The 20,865-nt window shown below is 42.4% G+C and overlaps 1 protein-coding gene and 1 long non-coding RNA gene across 3 annotated transcripts in view; one reads left to right on the top strand and one right to left on the bottom strand.

The window, feature by feature from the left end:
• The window catches only part of Rabgap1l (RAB GTPase activating protein 1 like), a 560,109-nt gene extending 558,838 nt beyond the window's left edge, over nucleotides 1-1,271 (bottom strand). The window contains exon 1 of one of the 2 annotated variants that reach the window (XM_035445764.1): nucleotides 1,067-1,271. The gene's annotated coding sequence lies outside the window, so the exon portion shown is untranslated. Of the gene's footprint in view, nucleotides 1-1,004; nucleotides 1,025-1,066 lie in introns of those variants that run through there. The other variant, XM_035445765.1, reaches the window with a different exon arrangement.
• LOC118238550 lies at nucleotides 1,269-3,233 on the top strand. The gene is made up of 3 exons (XR_004770340.1): nucleotides 1,269-1,733; nucleotides 1,819-1,878; nucleotides 1,964-3,233. It is a non-coding gene; the product is annotated as an uncharacterized LOC118238550 (long non-coding RNA).
• The last annotated feature ends 17,632 nt before the right edge of the window (nucleotides 3,234-20,865 follow it).

Here is a 20,865-nt window from a genome sequence, read left to right as displayed (position 1 = left end):
TAAATCTTCCAGTAACAAAAACGCAGGCTTCGAAACCAGTTTTCAAACAGCACTAAACATGTCAAGCAAGTCCTTACCATCAACGAAAGGTAAACGGTTCACTGTATTTGCATAATACCACCAATTCTGAAAAAATGATCGCCTAATTTGAGTCTTTTTCTGGCACAACTAACTCTGAGAAGTCCAAAGAGAATACACAAGCACCTGAACGAAACTGTCTTGCGATCAGAAATGAACTCTTGTCAACTCAGCCCCCTTGCTCCTGGCCACCTCCCCGCGATGGCCAGTGGCCCCTTCCACATGCTGACGCACTGCCCAGCCCTGCACCGTTGGCGAGCTGAGCAAAGTACTAGCCCAGTCTCAGAAACTTTGACTCGGTTATCAAGACACCGAGCACCCACAACATGCGCGGGGGTGTGGATGGGTGTCTGTCACGGCCCACGCGGTCAACTTTGAAGCAGGGCATTTCTTGCAGGTAGAGATCAGCCCCCCAAAACAAAAAACAAAAAACAAAACAGTCTACCCCAGACAGTAAAATAAAAGCACAAGCATCGCCAGCAGGAACGGAGCAAAGTGCGCGGGGCGGAGGAAGGGGAAGAGCCAGAGGAGGACACGGGATCCAACAGACGCTTTCAAGGGGGTAAGAAAATAACCCTGTCCACACGCCCCCCGGACCCGGGGTCGCTGGGACTGAGAGCCCGGCAGCAGTCACATCCCGGCAGCCGGCGGCGGGGGCGGCAGTACTGTCAGGAGGGCACAGTTGGAGGCGGCGGCCGCCCAAGCCACCACCCCGCCCCAGGTGAGGGGCGCCAACCCCGCCTCCCGCCCGGCGGCCCCGCCGCGACGAGCAGCCACCCGGAGAAGCCGGGTGTCCGGGGGGCGGCCGACGGCGCTGAGCCCGCCCGCCCGCCGATGCCTTCCGCCCTGGTCCTCCAGCATCCCGGTCCAGGGCCGGGCCTCGTACCCGGACCCTCTCTAGACCAGCCCGGAACCCCCAGACCCACCGGACGGCGGCTCCGGGCCGTCAGGCCGCCCTCGGGCCCCTCGAAGGCCGCCTTCCCCTCACCTCACGTCTCCGCGGCCGCTGCCGGAACAACAACTCTGTCAGACGTCCGAGTCCCACCCGCCGCCCAGAGCTCTGCGGCCGGGCCCGTCCCGTTCACTCCGCCACCGCCGAAGCCCAGGGAGGGCGGGGGGAGCGGGGCGGAGGGAGCGGGCTGAGGAGGGGAGAGGACCGCCCGGCAGGAAGAGGCGAGGGAGGGGGCGGACTGAGGAGGAGGCGGGCGGGAGCGCGCGCGCCCGTCCCCCTCGGCGCGGCGTGCGCGCTCCCGAGGGCGGAGGCGCCTTCTCTGCCCGAGGCGGCGGCGCGCACGCGCGTACACAGCCCCGCCTGACCCGGCTTGGCCCCGAGAGCGCCGAGTACAAACCTGACCCAGGGCGAGCAAAAAGAGCAGAGGCGCGCGAGGCCCTCGTGCTGGCGCCTGCCAATCAGCCCCAGCAGTGACTGAGTTCTAAGATAACTCCCTTTGGAGGAGACTCTTTCCTTACAAACCTGTTTTACATACTTCCAGTCGGTGCAGCCAGTAAGTCACCTCGGACTAACTTTTCCACGGGACTCTTTCTCTTCGCCCTTTGAAGGTGTCTCGGTGCTGCGGAGCATCCCCGTTGATTGGTTCCTCCAGACTCAGGCGAGCACACAGGAAAGCGCTGAACTCCTCTGTGAAGGCAACAGGGTCTCACCTTTTATCCTTTAGTAGTGTCTACTTTCTGCCACAAATGGTGTGCTGATCTTTGAACTGTGTATATCTTCCTTTCTAGATCAAGCAGCCAGAAATGACCTGTCCATTCCCTGAATCTCCTAAGACATTTTTTCCTCAGGTTTGTGACCTATATATAACCTTAATCTGTGAAATATTTTAGAGACTCCAGAAGGACCTAATTCGTTCATTTCTGTGTCTTTTAGGAAGCCAGAATCTACCTGGTTTATAGGAAGTACTCCGAAAATGTTACTGTTTGAGTTAAATGTATCCAGCGATTTGAGCTCTAGAATGGTTTCTTGAGTTGAAAATTCTCTTTTGTTAATAAACTTCAATTGCCCTGGCCTTATTGCCCACCCAGATCCAAAAGCTACTTAGAAATGTAACATTTATCTAAGGGCTTTCAAACCCAAGTTTCTTTTCTGGTTTTTCTTAATGTTAAATGCCTACAGATGCTGGTTCATAGCAAGAGTGTTCCAGCTATTTTGGGTTTCCCCTCCCTGCTGGGTCCTTTCCAGAAGGTACTTTTGTTAAGTTCTGTACCCTGAGAGCCTTCCTAGCCCTGAACTTGACTCAATGGATGCCTTAAGTTTTGGTACCTAATAAAGGTAGGGTTTAAGTAACACAAATCATCTGCTGATTTCCAAGTTTTCGGGGTCTCTGTAAATGTGCAAGAAGCAGGTACTGAACCAGGCTCTTTGAGAAAGTCAACACACAAGAAAGCCACAGTTTCTGCCTTCTAAATGAAGCAGTTATTTGACAAAGGGGACAATGAATGCTAGTGCTTCGCTCACTTTCTCCTTTTTAATCAGTCACCCTCTCCTTTTTAATCAGTCCAAGACCCGAGGCCATAGAAGGGTGCCACTTCACAGTTAAAGTCACTTCAGTTAACCTAATCTAGATCATCCCTCACAGGCACACCCAGAGTCTTGTCTCCCAGATAATTCTGTATCTTGTCAAACTGACAATATTAGCTGCTGAAGAAGGCCTGGCACATCTTGTGTTTGGAGGAGAGTGAAATAAGTCTTTCTCACTCTAGCTGCTGTGATGATGGCTGGATAGAGTTATTGAAACCACTCTGCTGCCATGAAGGAAGCTGGCCTGACAGTGAAGCTGACACATTGTGAAAGAGTTCCAGCTAAACCTGAAGCCTTCTAGATTTAGTCATTTCTCTGAGTCAAGATGTTTTCTTAGCCACTTAAAATTTTTAAAATAAGTTTATCTTTTTATTGCTTGCAGTCAGGGCTAAACTTTTCAATACATATTATGGAAGGAGGCGTCACGTATTATGTATTATGTCTTTTCCAAGGATATTTTTCCCAATGGAATGGATATACTTATTTGATAAGACTTTAGATGGTCCTCAAAGGAACTTGTCCACCCCCCAAAACCCTTCCCAGACTAGGTTATGTTCGAGAACACATCACTGCAGTTTTCAAAAACTTTTATTTGAGTTATGTGCTCTATTTAAATCAACTTGACGTAATAAAAGCACTTTGTGACTCTAATTAGTAACCATGTATGTGTGTTTGATATATGAGGTTTTTTTATATTTTTGTTTTGTCGTGTGTGTGTGTGTGTGTGTGTGTGTGTGTGTGTGTTTTATGCTTAGTTATACACTAAGAAGTCAAAGAAGATGCTGAATATCTTCTTCTAATGGTTTCTACCTTATTCTCATGAAACAGAGTCTTTTCCTGAACCAACAGCTTTTGGTTTTTTGGCTAGACTGGCAGCCAGCAGGCTCCAGCAAACTTCCCATCTATATCTCTGACCAGCATTGGAGTTACAAGCATGCATGGCCACATCTGGATCTTTTGTTTTATTGCTTTTCTTTGATACTGGAAAGATTAGAAAAATGACACTGGTGAGCCGGGCAGTGATTGCTCATGCCTTTAATCCCAGCACTTGGGAGGCAGAGGAAGATGAATCTCTGAGTTCAAGGCCAGCCTGGTCTGCAGAGTGAGTTCCAGGACAGCTAGGGCTACACAGAGAAACCCTGTCTCAAAAAAAAATTAGAAAAAAAGAGAAAAAGAGAGAAAGAAAAATGATACCGGTTACCTGAAGAAAGGAGAGATAGCAAAAGATACAATATAGGAAGAAAAACTTTCCTCCTTCCATTTTATTTAGAACTGATGATGGAGGGTGTCCTTCTGTATATATGTTTCTCTTATTGGTTGATGAATAAAACACTTTCTGACCAATGAGGACTAGGATGAGGAAAATTCTGGGAAAGGTAGGCAGAGAGGGCCCCACCAGAACAGTTGCCATGCAGGCCGCCAAAGGAGTAACAGGTCGACTCTTTTCCGGTAAGATAAGACCACATGGAAATACAGAGATTAGTAATTATGGAATAATTAAGAAAGAGCTAGCCAATAAGAAGCCCTAACCACTGGTCAACAGTTTAACAATTAATATAGCACCTGTGTGCTTATTTGGGGCTCAAGGGTTGAGGGACCAGAAGTGAAACATCCTCCACAAACTGAAATTCAAAGAAATCTAGACAAATCATACTAAGTCTATATTAAAGTCATCCTTTAAGACTGAATAAGGACACATTCAGCCAGCCAGGCATGGTGCTCTGCCTGTAATCCCAATACTTGGAAGGTAAAGGCAGAAAGATGACCACAAGTTTATGACCAGCCTAAGGTACAAAGTGAGCTCCAGGACAGCTTGGGCTACAATGTGAGAACCTATCTTGAAGAAGAAGAAGAAGAAGAAGAAGAAGAAGAAGAAGAAGAAGAGGAGGAGGAGGAGGAGGAGGAGGAGGAGGAGGAGGAGGAGGAGGAGGAGGAGGAGGAGGAGGAGGAAGGACAAGAGGAAGAGGAAGAGGAAGAGAAGGAGGAGGAGGAAGACATTGACCACCACCATCAACAACTTGGGCCAAGCAATATGTTTATGGGAATTGGAAAATGTTCTCAGTCATTAGAGAGACAAGCAGATTGTAAATGTCTCCTGAAGAACAGCTGACTGACTACTTACATAATTTAGAAAGAAATAAAAATGACGCCAATACCTGGTAGAGATGCCTGAAATTCATCTCACTGTTGGGGCTCTGACCCTCTTTAATGGATCACAAGACTACCTTGGGAGGAAGGGGGGTTGTATGTCTACTCAGCCCCGAAGAGATGGCCCATCCTTGAGGTAGTGCCCAGGGCTTCATTTGTATCATAAAAATGTTTCGGTATATAAAAAGTAGAAAAAACAGTATGGTAAGTGTTGTGGGATATTTGTATACTGTGTGAAGATTTGTTGTTGTGATTGGTGTAATAAAAGGCTGAATAGCCAAGAGCTAGGCAGGAGAGATAGGCAGGACTTCCTGGCGGAGAGAAGAAGTGGAGATGCCATCAAGACTCGGAATGAGTCCAACAAAGAATTGGGAGAAATGTGAAAGCCACATGGTAGAATGTAGATTAATAAAATTATGGGTTAATTTAACTTATAAGACCTAGTGGGCAACCCTAAGCTAATGGCCAAGCTTTCATAATTAATGAGACTGTGTTGTTATTTGTGGGCTGGCAGTCCCAGCAAGAAAGCATTCTACAGATAAGCTCTCTTGTGCCCATTACTCACCTTGAACAATTACCAAAATATGGCTAATTTCCCACCCCTATCCCACACAAATTTCACTAGCAAACATTTCCATGTAGAGCCCTAAAAGCTAAAGAATCTTTTATTGTCATCAATAAAACCTACAATTTGCAGGACAGATAAGCAAGTTCCTTCAAAAACTAGACTATATAAAGTAGGAAGAAGGAGATGTTACGTTCACTTGGATATTGATATTGCTTTTTTATATATTTTGTCATTTCTTTTTAGCAGGTTTATAAGGTATAATTGACATACAATTAGCTATACATTTCTGAAATGTAAAACTTGACAAATCTTGGCATTTATACACATAAAAAAACATGACCACAATCAAGACAATGAGCATAGCTACCATCCCAAAGAGGTTGTTCGGATCCATTCAGCCTCATCTCCCATATCCTTAGGCAACCATTGATATGTGTTACTATAGATTAGTTTGCATTTAATGTTTTCTAGGGCTGGGGAACTAACAGTTGCTAGAGCATTTGCCTAGTATGCACAAAGCCCTTGTCTGCTCTCCAGCACCACGTAAACCAGATATAGTAGTTTACACCAACACATCCAGCACCTGCATGGAGTTCAAGGCTGAAGGCTCTAATGAGAGTTCGAAATCACCCTGGGATGAAATCCTATCTCAAAAATAAGAAAACTTCATAAATGGAATTATAAAATATATTTCTTTATGTTGCTTTTTCTACTCATAAATATTGTGCTTATTGTAATTTAGAAATTTATCTGTGTTGCTGTTATGTATCTCCTTTTAGTCTCTCAGTCTCACAGCATGTGTTTAATTCCTTTTCATGGGAGCCATTCATCTTTAGCTTGCACTGAAGTTCCCTGTCATTCTCTGCTTCCGTTTTCTCTTATCTACAATGTAGAAATAACCTTTGTTGTTGTTGCTGTTGTTCAAGCTTGGAAAAATATTTTTTCAACTTTTTGTTTGTTTGGTTGTTTTGGTTTTTTCAAGACAGGGTTTCTCTTTGTAGCTCACTCTGTAGACCAGGCTGGCCTCAAACTCAGAGATCTACCTGCCTCTGCCTTCCAAGTCCTGGTATTAAAGACATGGGCCACCATTGACTGTCTCTTCAACTTTTAAAGTATCTAGCATGTATATAATTTTGGAAAAGTATAGAGTCTTCCCTTGTCAGCCTAGTTTAATATGTTTCTGACTTCGATCAGTTTTTAACAATGTAAAGGAATTCTATTGAAAAGGAATATGTTTTAGCAAAATAAATATAAGATAAAAACAAAAACCATCAATTGAAGTTAGACAACGTAACCCAATAGCAGGAAAAGAGTCCCAAGAGAAAGCACAAGAATATGAAACCAATTCACTCACACACTTGGGAGTCTCGTAAAATTACTAAACTGAAAGCTGTAATATATACACAGAGGACCTGGTGCAGACCTGGGTAGGTCTGGTACTTGCTGCTTCAGTCCCTATGAGTTCATATAGCTTTGCCTATTTGATTTAGAGGGCCTTGTTCTCCTGGTGTCCTCCAGCCCCTCTGACATTCTTTCTGCCTCCTCTTCTGCAGGATTCCCTGAGCTCTGAGGGAAAGGATTTGATGGACACATCCCATTTAGAGCTGTGTGCTCCAAGGTCTCGAATGCAGATGTCTGTAGTTGTTCCCATCTGCTGCAGGAGGAAGCTTCTCTGACTATGGCTGAGGAAGGAAATGATCTATGAGAACAGCAGAATGTCATTAGGGGCCATTCTATCAGTACTTTTTTTTTAAGACCAGTATTATTTAGATTTACCCTAAGTCCCTAGCCTATCTAGTCTTAGGTTCTTGATCACTCAAGCAGTATTGGATATGGGTTCCATCTGGTGAAGTGGGCCTTAGCCAAATCAGGCATTGGTTGGTTACTCCCATAAGCTTTATGCCACCATTGCACTAGCATATTTTGCAGGTAGGACAGTATTGTAGATCAAAGGATTTATGGATGGATTGGTGTTTACATTTCTCTTTCAGTAGCCTCAAAGTACCTTTCCATACTAAAGACACTAGAATATAGGACTGAAGGAGAAATGGGGTTGAAGGAGGGAATGTGGGAGAGATAGCTAGATTTGAGGGGCAGTGTGGAAACCTAGAGCAATGGAAACTTCCTAAAATATATGAAGGTGATCCTAATGAAGGTTCCAGAGAATGAGAGAGAGGTAGTTCCAACTGGCCATCTCTTGTCACTAAATGAAGCTTCCAGTACCGGGACTGGGTTACATCCAATTGAGTTGCTGGCCAAAAGGATCCCTAGGAAATCCCAAAACAACCCAGGCTGTCCCCAAGACTATAGGTTGCTCCACAAACTGACAGCAAGGTCACAATACCCACAGAACTCATTGAAAGTGGAGAGGCTGAGTTGGTGCCTACATAGAAAAGGAATCTTTTAAAGCACTTTTCTTAATTAGCATACTTAGTAATAGGTTTCCTTATGGCATGCCTTCTTTTTTGGACTTCCTCCCCAATGCCACTGCCCCTTCCCCTACCAGCTTCCTGCTGGTCCCTCCCCCACAATAGACCCTAATCTGCTTTCATGTAACTTAAATTCTATTCCTATCTCCCCCTCTTCCTTAAGACTTCTTTTTCCTTTCTATGCTTTGCAAGGCCTCAGGGACTGACCTAATTGGGGCAGCAAAGGAATGAGGAAAGCACAAACACACAGAGATGGACACAGAAAATCTGGGATGAGGTGGTCTGGGCTCTCTGATGGAGAAGCTATAGCCCTCCCAACTGTCCCCACCCCAGAGTTATTATATACAGCTAAACAAGGACTTATGGTTATTAAATACAACTAAACAAAAATTTAGAGATTACCATTACGAACAGTCTCTGTAGGGGAACAGCCTTCAGGCTGTAAACATCTGGGGGAAGGAAGCTACAGTGGACATTGTATGCACACACTATCAGCCTTCACACTTGGACCCAAGGAAGGCTTTGCCATCCCTCTGAGCCTCCCCTGGGGAAGGTTTTGCCACTTCTATTGGAGCCAAGGCATTGGAATCCTTAAGAAGACCATGCCCATGTTAACAGTACACATAATCTCAGGACTTCATTTACTCCATACAGTCCCCTTTCTAGATTCATGACCTATACCAGAACACACACATAAATACCCACATTTAAAAAATGAAACTAGAATTTATATATGAAAAAATGCAACGTTTGTCTTTTGAGTCTGGGTTATTTCACTTAGTGATGTCCAGTTTTGCCCACTTTTCTGCAAATGTCATGATTTCATTTCCTTTACAGCTCAATTAAATTACTCTGTGTGTGTGTGTGTGTGTGTGTGTGTGTGTGTGTGTTACATTTTATCCATTCCTAGTTATATTTCCCTGGCTAATATGAACAGTGCATAAACATGGATATGAAGTATCTCTGTGGTAGGACTTAATATCCTTTGGGTAACTGCCCAGGAATGACATAGCTGGGTCATATGGTAGTTTTATTTTTAGTTTTTTTTAAGAAACCTCCATACTGATCTCCATAGTGGCTGCATCAGTTTACACTCCCACCAGCACTGAATACGGAGTAGCTCTCTGTTTCATTGTGAGAAGAAGCTCTATAGTCACAGAGGTGGCCTTCGGCTGTGTGGATGTGGTGTCAGCCGTTTCAGCAGGGCAATTCCTCTGGTGGTTTCCCTACATCAGTTTGTCCAAACACTGCTTTGGCAGTAAAATCTAAAATCCCTTGAAGTGTTTGTAACAGACCTAGTAAATTCTAGGGTTTGAACATTTAAAAATAGATATGTTCCTTAACTACATATGTTTTGGGGGAAAAAAAGGAACTTCAAAAATTATGGATGTTTTTACAGTAAAAAAAAAAAAAAATGGCCATTTTCCTTTTCTACATCAAGGGAAATCTGCCTCCTCCCCATTCCTCTCTGACCTCTCCCCCAAGACATTTCTTAAATCTTTCACCTTTGACACACTAAAAATAAATTATAAATTTATTAAAAGCTTTATCAGTCTTATGATAGTATACCTAATATAAAAGCAAATGACAATCTGACACATTAAAAATAAATTATAAATTCATGAAAAGATTTTTAAGTCCTGTGTTAGTATATCTAATATAAAGGCAAATGACAATCTGTCTACATATAGAGAGACTCTGTCTATAAATAAGTAAATAAATGTTTTGATAATTAAACAACAAATGCTTTAGAATGTCTTAAAAGATTCTTAACACTTGTTCTAATATTTCTCCAATTTTAGGAAGATTCTTACTACTCTTTAATTATCTGATTTGTTGGCAGTAAACTCTATAGAAAACAGTTTATAGTAATAGCTGTCAAACTTCATATGAAAATCCGGATTTTAGAATTCTTATTAACCAGGACCGTCTGGTATAATTATAGTGGAAATTTATTACACTATCAAACTCATGACAAATAAATGGGGGTGCTTTACTAGGTTATTCTCTATGATACTTTTGTTGTTTGATTTTGAAACAGCACCTTGAGTATCCCAGGCTATCTTTAAACTCCCTATGTAGTAGCCAAGAATGAACTTGAACTTCTGATCCCTCTGCCACCATGCCTGGTTTATATAGCACTGGCAATAGAACCCAAAGCTTTATGCATGCTAGGCAAGCATTCTACCAACTGAGCTACATTCCCTATTCTTTATACCTTTTGGCATATTTTAAACTATGTAATGGTATTTAATTGAATTCTATCACTGGTTTGTGCCTCACTTTGAATACACACCCTTCACCCACACCCCAAGTATAACTGATGTTTGTCTTCTGTGTCCCACAAGAACTAAGACATCCAGTTTTGTCTACCTAATATCCTTTTGTTGTTATTGGATGATGATGATGATGATGATGATGATGATGATGATGATGTTGTTGATGATGATGATGTGATGATGTTGATGATGATGATGATGATGATGTTGATGATGATGATGATGATGTTGATGATGATGATGATGATGATGATAATGACTGTTTTTCTCCCCTAGATGATGACCTTACTGGAAAAATAAAAATCGTGTCTTTTTTCTAAGCACTCCTATAAATATTAGTGTGTGAATGATAGAATGAGGAAACACATCCTCAAATCTATGCTAAAAATTTCTAATCTATTTTCTCTTCTCAGTGAGTCAGAGCTTAAATAAGATAATAAGTTATTGAATTTCCTTACATGTGACTAAACATTTGTCTTTCTTTTGTTTCAAGTGACTCCCAAATACTTGCCTCAATATCTGTGTTCTCTTTCCACTTAAGTAACAGAAATCCAGATTTATTCAAGATTAAAGGAACAAAAAATAAATGATTATAGTCCTTGGCCTCCTTGCAGTCATGAAATGAGCAAATGGGGGAACTTTGCTCCAAAGAGAGGAACTGGGCTCTTCTTTCTCTCTTTCTTCCCTCCTACTGCCTAGAAAACAGGTGTAATGGTATAATCTAACAACCTTCTCAAACTAGAGAACAGGGGCCACCCTAGGAGTTAAAAGAGCTTCATAATAATGCAATTCCTTTACAATTGAAATTCTCCGTTTAGATGCAGCCCATCTAGAATAATAGCGAATATAAGAACTTTGAATGAAAGGCTGAAAAGATGGCTCAGCAACTAAGTGGTATACTGCTCTTGCAGAAAACCTAGATTCAGCTCCCAGTGCCTCCAGGGTAGCTCATCATTTATAACTCCAATTCCAGAGGCTCCAATGTCATCTTCTTACCTCCTCAGGTTCCTGCACACACACACGTGGTGCACACAAATTCATGTGTACATAAAATAAAAATAAATCTTTTGTCTAAAAAATGTAAGTAAAAAGTAAGTTTGGCCTACAAAGATGGCTGAGGGGATAAGAGCGCTTACTGCTCTTCTAGAGGATTTGGGTAGGGTTCCCAGCACCTACACAGTAGCTTACACCCACTTCTGGCCTCCTTGGCCACCAAACATGTACATGGTACACAAATACATAGACAAATGCTCATACATAAGTAGAACAAATGTTTGAAAAATAAATTTGCAGCCAGAAAGTGGCGGCACCACCTTTAATCCCAGCACTGGCAAGGCAGAGGCAGGTGGATCTCTGTGAGTTTGAGGCTACCCTGGTCTACAAAGCAAGTTCCAGGACAGGCTCCAAAGCTACACAGAGAAACTCTGTTTCTAAAAACAAACAAACAATAAATTAATTAATTAAATTTTATGAGAATTTCAGTAATCTTTTTTATCTCAATAACCATGATTGGGCCAATGAGATTTCCCATCAAGTGAAGTGCTTGTTGCATAAGCCTGCTGACCTAGATTCAATCCCAGGAACAGACAGTGAAAGAAGAGACTGCCAAAGCTGTCCTCTGATCATCATGCCATGGCACACAAGCATGCACACACACACACACACACACACACACACTAAATAAATAAATAAATTTTTAAAATAAATAAAATATGGGGTGATATATTGTTTATGATCTAATAAAGCTTGCCTGGAGATCAGAATGCAAATCTAGCTGCAGCCACAGAGGCCAGGCAGTAGTGGTAACACCTTTAATCCCAGTAGCCACACTAGTTAGCCATTGAGGCTGAGCCGTGGTGGTGTATTCCTTTAATCCCAGCACTAGAGAGGTATATACAACAGGAGAGTTTAGGGTCTCATGCAGCATTCAGTCTTCAGCCACGCTGAGGACAGGATCACCCCAGCCTTGGTAGAGGAAAGAATTCTCTAGTGATTGGCTGCTTTGCTTTTCTGATCTCCATCTTGAACTACAGTAATGTACTAAATTTAAAAAAAAAAATGGCTGGTTTGATACTCCTTTTATTACAAGTGTTAATCCCAAGATGGTAGGAGAAAGAACACAAACCCAAATCTTCATAGATTAATTAAAACAAGCTTTTTTTATTTGTGTACAAGGGATGCCCACCCACCAAGGCAGGTTTTGAGGGATCAGCATTGGATGTGAAGAAGGCAAGGCTTTTATAGTTCAGGGTAGGGGATGTCCAAATGGGGAATTGATGGGCAAAATAGGTAGGGCTATAGGAGCAAAACATAAGCATAACAAGATAGTCCTAACAACCTCCTACAACAAAGACAGGGTTGCAAGGTGGGCATAACAACAGATATCCATGACAATCCTTTTGAAACAAAGGTAGGATTGCAAAATAGTTATTAACTTTTTGAAACAAAAACATGTTTGCCATTCCTGGAACCGGCAGTACAGAAACATCTGTTGTTAGGGTTACAGGTGGGGCTTAGCCCAACCCTTGAGAAATCATAAGCAGGATTGAACTTAGTTTGCCTTTCCTTTAAGATATCGTTTAAGTCTAGGTTGGAGGCAGGCTAGTTATTCACAAGTGCTTGCATTTTCCATGCCATTTGATTGAACTTTCTCATCACAATCTTTATTTTCCTTTTTGTCAGCGTATATTAATTGTGAAGATTAATGGATTTTCATTATGACTTTTTCATGTAAAATGTAAGATTTAATTTTTGTTTAGAGAGATTTTCTGTTTGTTTTTATAATGCTGGGGATACTATTCCATGAATATTGAGTGCTTTGCATTTCATTTATTTCAGGAGTCTACTGTAGTTGTTGGTGAATAGACCTAGTACAGGAAGTGTAAGGCTTTGGGGTTTTCTGTTTGTGTGGTTGGTTGGCTTTTGATTTTTTTCAAGACAGTTTCTCTGTATATCCCTGACTATCCTGGAACTCACACTGTAGACCAGTCTGTCATCAGAACTCAGAGGTCCACCTGCCTCTGCCTCTGCCTCTGCCTCCTGAGTGCTGGGATTAAAGGTGTGGGCCACCACTGCCTGATGTAAGGCTTTTGTTTTATAAATGTGGAGTTAGTATGCTTTGAAGGTTCTGGAAGGTCTCCACCTTTCAAACAGGCCAGTGTGAGCTGGGTGACTAGTCAAAACATAACTGTATTCTTGAATTATCTCAGTGGGTGAGGATTTCCCCCCAGCCCTCTGGTCCAAATTCCAGCAAATCTCATGACTTTTCTGTTTGCTTGTAGAAAATAGAAAGTCTTGAATTTTTAAATCACAAGAATTCAACCTCAGTTGACACTTAGAAGGGAAAGTTTTAGAGGAAAGGAATGTAAGCAGTTTTCTTTTTCTTTCTCTTTTCTCCTCGAGGTCTTCCCTTCTCAGCTGCTGATGTTAGAGATTTGGGGTTGGAGCTCAAAAATAGGGGAAAAGAAAAGGAAGCAGATGGGTGCTGCAGAAGATTATTTTAACTAGGCAAAGGTGTGTTACATTTGTCTATGTGATACATTTATTACTTTGTGTAAAGGTGTGTTACATTTGTTTATGCTAGGGAATATTTAACTGTGTAAAGGTGTGTTACTTTTGTTTATGCTGTGGAATATTTAGCTGTGTAAAGGTGTGTTACTTTTGTTTATGCTGTGGAATATTTAGCTATGTAAAGGTGTGTTACTTTTGTTTATGCTGTGGAATATTTAACTGTGTAAAGGTGTGTTACTTTTGTTTATGCTGTGGAATATTTAACTGTGTAAAGGTGTGTTACTTTTGTTTATGCTGTGAAATATTACTTTAAGTGTGTGAAGGTGTGCTACTTTTGTTTATGCAGTGTAATATTTGATTGTGTAAAGGTGTGTTACATTTGTTTATACTATGGAATATTTAACTGTGTAAAGGTGTGTTTCTTTCATTTATGTTGTGAAATATTTAACTGTGTAAAGGTGTGTTACATTTGTTTATGCTGTGGAATATTTAATTGTGTAAAGGTGTGTTTCTTTCATTTATGTTGTGGAATATTTAACTGTTTCATTCATTTACACAGTTACAAATAACTGTGTAAAGGTGTGTAACTTTTGTTTATGCCATCAAATTACTTTAACTGTGAAAGGGCATGTTACTTTTCTTTATGCTGCATTTGTTTAATGATGTGAGGATGTGTCTTTAACCATGTAAAGATGTGTTGCATCTCTTTCACTTTGCCTGCCTCAGTACCTGATTGGTCTAATAAAGAGCTGAACAGGTCAATAGCTAAGCAGAGAAAGGATAGTAAGACCTGGCAAGAAGAAACAATTAAACAGGAGGAGAAATCTAGGCTCAATAGAAGAAGGAGAGAAACCAGAGACATGTCCAGAACAAGAAGCCAGGCAGCCACCAAATAGAAACAGAGAAGCAATGAAAGTAAGCTATATAGAAGTAAGAAAGGTAATAAGCACTGTGGCAAAGGTAGATAAAAAGAAACAGGTTAATTTAAGTTAAAAGAAATAGCCAAACCATGCCTATGCTAGGCCGAGCATTCAAAACTAATTAAGTCTCTGTGTCATGATTTGAGAGCTGGTTGGTGGCCCAAAAGAAAAGCCCTGGTACAGATGGGTCCTAACTGGGTGGACTGCAATGACATGGCTTTGTGTTCTCTGGGACTGACCGGTGTTTGATGCTGACTCTTTCTTGTGGGCATTCATGTGAGTTTCTCAGGGCTTGATCACTGAACAGTACAACTCCTTTACTTTCCGTGATATGGGCCATATATACTTTATTTCTCTGCCTGCTACTTCTCCATTACCATGATGGCTTTGTTTTGTCTAGAGGGGATGTTTGATTGCTTTCTTGTTTTTCATCTATGCCATATTGTTTCTTTACAACCCAACTGACATCCCAGGCAGTTTTCTTGGGCAAGAATATAAAGGATCTCCATATTGGCTTTCCCTCCTGTGTAACTTATTATCTGGCCCATCACATGCATTAGGCATCCTTTCTCTTGACCAATGGAAGGGGCTGGCTGATCCTAATATAATTGGGTAGGTCCTCCCAGTAAGAAAAAGGCAACCGGGCAGTGGTGGTGCACGCCTTTAATCCCAGCACTTGGGAGGCAGAGGCAGGTGGATCTCTGTGAGTTCAAGGCCAGCCCGGTCTACAGAACAAGTACCAAGCTGCTAGGCATGCTCTTTCTGGCCCTCAAAATTCTCCCAAGAAGACTTGAAACGATAGTTCTCTAAGATTCAGTGAGAAGGCCTACACTGAAGGGCAAACACCTGCTCTTCATCCTCCTGAGGGGGCCAAGGGATGCATAGTCAAACTCTCTGAAGAGCACCTGCCACATATGCACTCTCTGTTTCCACTGACTGACCTTTGTGGCTTTTAAGAACCACCTAGCCAATGGAAACTCGTTTTGAATTTCTGCTTGGTGGTCTGGCACTCCACTTTGAATATCACACCTTCTACTGCCTGCTTAGGTCAACATTTCCTACTCAGGGTTCTGTTACGCTCCTTACAGTTTTAAGGTTCAACTAGGCAGGCTTTCTTACAGAGAAATGTTTAACCTAGCACAATTTCAAAATAACAAAAAACAAACCCCACACATTTTAATCAGAGGCTATTCTTGGAACAAGAGGACTGCAAAATTATCATAAACAATAACAGAGCATTGCTTAATATACAAAGTAAATGTAGGTATTTTCCTCTGATCCACTGATGTGATCAACTGTTTAATTCATTCCTACATCCTTTTTCTGACTTGACTTCAAATTCCTGCAGCTATAAGAAACCTTCGTCTAATTGACTTGGAAGTCTCCATCTCAAAACAAAGCCTATTTTTTCAGAATATATATATATATATATATATATATATATATATATATATATGACTATCCCCTTTAAAAATCAAACACTTGGTTAAAATCAGATGCCCCTCTAGATAAATGACTACCTCCTTCAATTTGTAGAATAATGTCATTGAATATTTCATTCAGCTTGTTACTGAGTTCAACTTTTGAATACTTTCTTTCTCCAAATGCTTTGGTTCCTTCAAAATAGCTAAGCAGAGAAAAGGAACAGGAAATACACCTATAGCATACACTCCCACCCCTGCAATGATGCCCTTCTGACTTCCCCTCCCATCAGAATAAACAACCTTAAACCTGGAGAGATGGCTCCTCCGTTAAAGAGCTTGCTACATAAATAATGTAAGTTCTGATTGCCAGCACCCAAAGGCAAAGCCTACCATGCCAGTGCACATTTGTAATCCCAGAGTTAGGGGGCAGAGATAGGCAGATCCCTGAGCTTGCTGGCCAGCCCATCTAGCCAGACAAGTGAGCTCCAGGTTCAGTGAGAGACCTTTTCTCAAAATAGAAGATGGAGGGTCTGGAGAGATGGCTCAGCAGATGAAGTTTTCTGTGCAAGCCTGATGATGAGCTTCCTGGAAACCACATGAAGCTGGTACCCATGTGGCTGCTCACAACCATTTGTAACTCCAGTTCCAGGGAATCGATGCCCTCTCTGGTCTCTCTCAGTGGGTACTAGCTGTAACTGTGGTGCACACATACATGGAGACAAAACATCCACACGCATAAAAATAAATAATTTAAAAATAATAAAAACAATAACCAAGGTCAACCCAATAATATAATAAAAAGGTTGACTCTAGTGTTCATGCAGCAAATAAGGAAGGGCATTTTCCTTTAGAAACACATACACATACACGGGCATACATCCACTCATGTGCTCCCCTTCAAAATCCAGGATTTTAGGGCCTGAAAATCTACCTCAGTTGGCAAAGTGCTTGCCTAGTACATGAGCCTTTAATTCCAGCACTTGAGAGGCAAGGCCATCCTCAGCCTTCTAAAAGGCAAGGCAGGGGTGGGAGGGGGCATTGCTCCTCTGTACAAGATGGACATGATATATAAGGATCAAGGGGCACCCACCCCACTCCGGGTGATTCCAAGCTGCATCTTTGGCAGTGGGTCATGTGGTGAGGGTGTGTTTGAGGGGGCTTCTCTTAGCCTGTTCTGAATGTATGCCTGCTCTGTAGATGCTTGCAGGGATCAAGCCCGGGTATATGGCCATAACTCAGGAACCATCTGTGGGTGGGGATAACCAGAAGTCCTCCCAGCTCTTGGCCCCAGGTAAGGGTGTCCCCTGATCAGAGAAGAGCTACCTCTCAAAATGAGCCAATGTCTCATATTGGTTTAAGTACCTATGGGATTGTATACAAGGCCCATGATACACATGGTGGCCATATTGTGGCCCTCAAAGGCGTGTGATTTCCCCATGGAAGAGGAGTTAGGGGCGGCCTTCCATCAGCACAACTGGTGAGGTGGCCATAATGAGGCTTTTGAGCATCCCAATGTTGTCTGGCTAGAGATTGTCTGTTCCACCTCTTAAACCAATGAAAGATCAAGGTGACCCTAGTATTTTAGCATAACAACACCTAAAGATAAATCTAGACAGGGCAGCCAAGGCCATCAAGGATCTGATGCCCCAGTTTCTAAGAAGCCTAAGCTTCCTTTCATGTGCATCACATTGCTCCTTGACACCAGAGATTAAAGCACACTCTGGTTACTAGAGGTGGGCAGTAAAGCCGTCCGGTTCTGACCACTTAAGAAAAACCTTCCATCTGCTCCAGATGCCTGCAGAAAACTGCCTGGGTGAAAATGTACCCCAAGGATTGTTTTCCCCCAGAGGAATTCAGCCAGTGCAGTCCATGGTGCTGGAGGTAGAAGAGGGTAGAGCACAGACAGACATGCTGACTCTTAGCCTCCTTCTGAGTCCTGCAGCCAGCGCTCTTGCCTAAACAAGGAAGGAGCAGTAGAGTGGCTCCCTGTACCCTTTCTGCACACTTCAGTGCTGAGAATCCTGCTGAGAAAACCTCTCTCTTCCTCTGGAGCTGTGAAGGTTTCTCCAACTTTCTACCGAGAATATTTTAAACCTCAAATGAAATTCCCCACCCCTCCTTTTAAGGCTTATTCTGTTGGCTTTTTTTTTTTTCTTACACTCTTTTGCCTCTCCCTATATAGTTAGATCTCATTTCAACATTTTTTTAAATACAAGAAAACAAAGCTAGACAGGAGAAAAAAAAAAAAAAAGACTGATATATTACCACCGTGCAATCCTAGGGCTTTGTTGAAGTCAGAGTGTCCTTTATGTGTAAATGATTCAGTTAGGAATCGTGTATTGCATTCAGTCATTACATCTCTTTAGTCTCCTTCTCCCAGGAACAGTTTCTTACACAGTCTCTGATTTTCATTACCTTGACTCTCGGGACACCCACAAGCCTTTTATCTTAAGATACAGCTCACAATTTGTACTTTTGAAAGTTTCACTATACTTAAATTCAGATTAAGAACTTTTGTTGAGGCAGGGCAAAATAGTGGCTCACGTTTTTAATCCCAGCACTTGGGAGGTAGAGGCAGGTAGATCTCTGTGAGTTTGAAGCCAGACTGGTCTACAGAGCTAAAGAAACCCTGTCTTGAAAGAACAAAAATTCTGTTGGGTATATCTGACACAGATCCTGTACTCCTTAGGCTATATCCTATCAGCAAGTAGAAGGACAATTTCAATCATTTCAAATTTTTGCTGATATTTATTTGAACCCTTTGATTAAAACAATACCTTACAAGCTTTTCCACTTTGAAGTTTTCCTCTTCCCTCTTTGTCATAAGTATTTTATGTAAGGACCCTTTAAAACTATACAGATTATTCATCAACTCAAAATTATATCATAGTCTTTTATTAGCTTTTGTCTGCATTGAGTCTTGATTGATTATTTTACTTAATGGTTTCCAATCTGGTTTTGTTGTCATTGTTTTTTCTTGTTTTGAAATAAGATCTTACTATGGATCCTGGGTTGGCCTCAACCTCCTTCCTCAGCCTCCCCACAGGGATGTGTGCACTGTGCCTGGCTCTAACCTGCTTCTACACTTATTTAATTGAATGCTCTGATTGTCCAAAGATTTCAGCCACTAGAAACTCCTGTATTCTGACTTTTGGGGATTTTGTTTGTTTTTATACCACTATTCTCATGCTCTTTTCTTTTTTTTATATTCTAGGCTTACGCTTTTGCTGCCCCAGCACTGGGACCAACTGTCTCTCTAAGAGCCAGGTCTGTTGTTTATATGAAGGATTACACTGATAAGTCCAAATGTGATACATTCATTTGTCAACAAGATGTTGCTGATCCTAGCGTCTCTCAGTGGACAAGGCCAAGGAATATCAAGGTGGAATACAAGATGCACACATTTAATATATCAGCATCACTTGTTGTGTCTGTATGGTGTTAAACATGAATTTACACAAATAATTTAGCATCTCAAGGACTATTCTAGTTGTCTTCTTTCCCATCTAATCACGGGGGGACATGGCTCCAAATTTTTAATACAATTATGTTTGTAATTAACTCCTTTTTAAGCAATGAGTTTTTTGTTGTCACTACTACTACTCCCCTCCCTGAACTGATGGCTTCCTCACCAACTCAGTCTCGGACCCCAGTCCTGCCCTATCCCTCCTATGTGAATGCCCTCCTCTGTCTATTTAATCTGTCTGTGTGTATGTTTTGAGACAAGGTCCCACTGTGTATCACAGACTAGTCTCAAAATCATGCTGAGATTACAAGCATTTGCCACCCCTGCCCTGGGCTTTGTACTTCACACACAGCAACTTTTCTCTGTGGCTTTGCTAGGTTGCCCTCTGCTCAGGCTATGGCTATATGCTAGGCAGACATCTTTTTTAAATGCTGTCTTTCCCACAATAGGTTTAAAAATCCTACTCTGAGCTTCTGTGACAGTCCCCAAGTCAGGCCCAATACTAACATCAGCTTGGTCTACATGATGTCTGCCAGATCAAATCCTAGAAATGGGATTTGGGGATAGAAGAAAGATAAAGAGAAACATAAGGGTGTGTGTGTGTGTGTGTGTGTGTGTGTGTGTGTGTGTGTGTGTGTGTGTGTTGAGAAAATCTGTGTGTGCAGGGCCATACTGATCTAGGTGGCCTATGTTACTACCCAGGACCATGGTGATGTCTTAGCCCAAGCTGCTGTCTAGACCCATGTCTGGGTCCATGGCCCTGCAGCAGCCAGGGTCTGAGTTAATGTCTATGGCTCCTATTACCACCAAGGATTGTGCAGGTGTCTGGGGTCTGTTCAGGCACCTGAGACTATGTTAGTGTCTGAAGGTCATGCTGCTACTGGGCCATACTGATCTGGGTGGCCTGCCCTTTCACCAGGGCCTTAGTTGCTGCTAAAGGCCATGTCTGGATCCATGTTCCTGCTATCGCTGGGGTCGGTGTTGATGGCCATGGCCTATGTTACAAGGAGGCCATAGGAACCATGCCTGTTGAAATTCGAGGGCCTTGCCCCACCCTTCACTGGTCCTGAGATAGCTGGCCTTGCCCCTTGCTGGACAATGCAGGGGAGAGCTAGTCTCACCTCTCATCACCCTCATGGGAGAGCTGGCTCCGATGACATAGACCTAGGAGAGATGGCTCTGCACTTTGCCTGAGTGGGGCGGTCCCAGTAGCTGGGAATGACCAGCTCAGCTACCACCCAGACCCACATCCTGGGCCTTGGTTTGGCTCACCCTAACATCTACCCCATTCATGACCTTCTGGGGTTCGTGAAGGGACTAATTCCGAATGACCTCCATGACTCAAAGAAACGGCAGGATATCTGAGAAGGGTTTTGGTGAGGGTCCAGTGACGATGGTGTTCCAGAGGCCTGATGCCTTGAACCAAATCAATGACTTACTGCAGTGAACATTTGCAGGTGGGGCCAATTGGACAAAAGAGTATACTGTGTGATATACCTTGGCTCCC

Source organism: Cricetulus griseus, chromosome 5 (genome assembly GCF_003668045.3).
Source record: "Cricetulus griseus strain 17A/GY chromosome 5, alternate assembly CriGri-PICRH-1.0, whole genome shotgun sequence".
Lineage (NCBI taxonomy): Eukaryota > Metazoa > Chordata > Mammalia > Rodentia > Cricetidae > Cricetulus > Cricetulus griseus.
The sequence above is the reverse complement of the archived record's forward strand: the minus strand, read 5'-3'. Positions and strand labels throughout refer to the sequence as shown.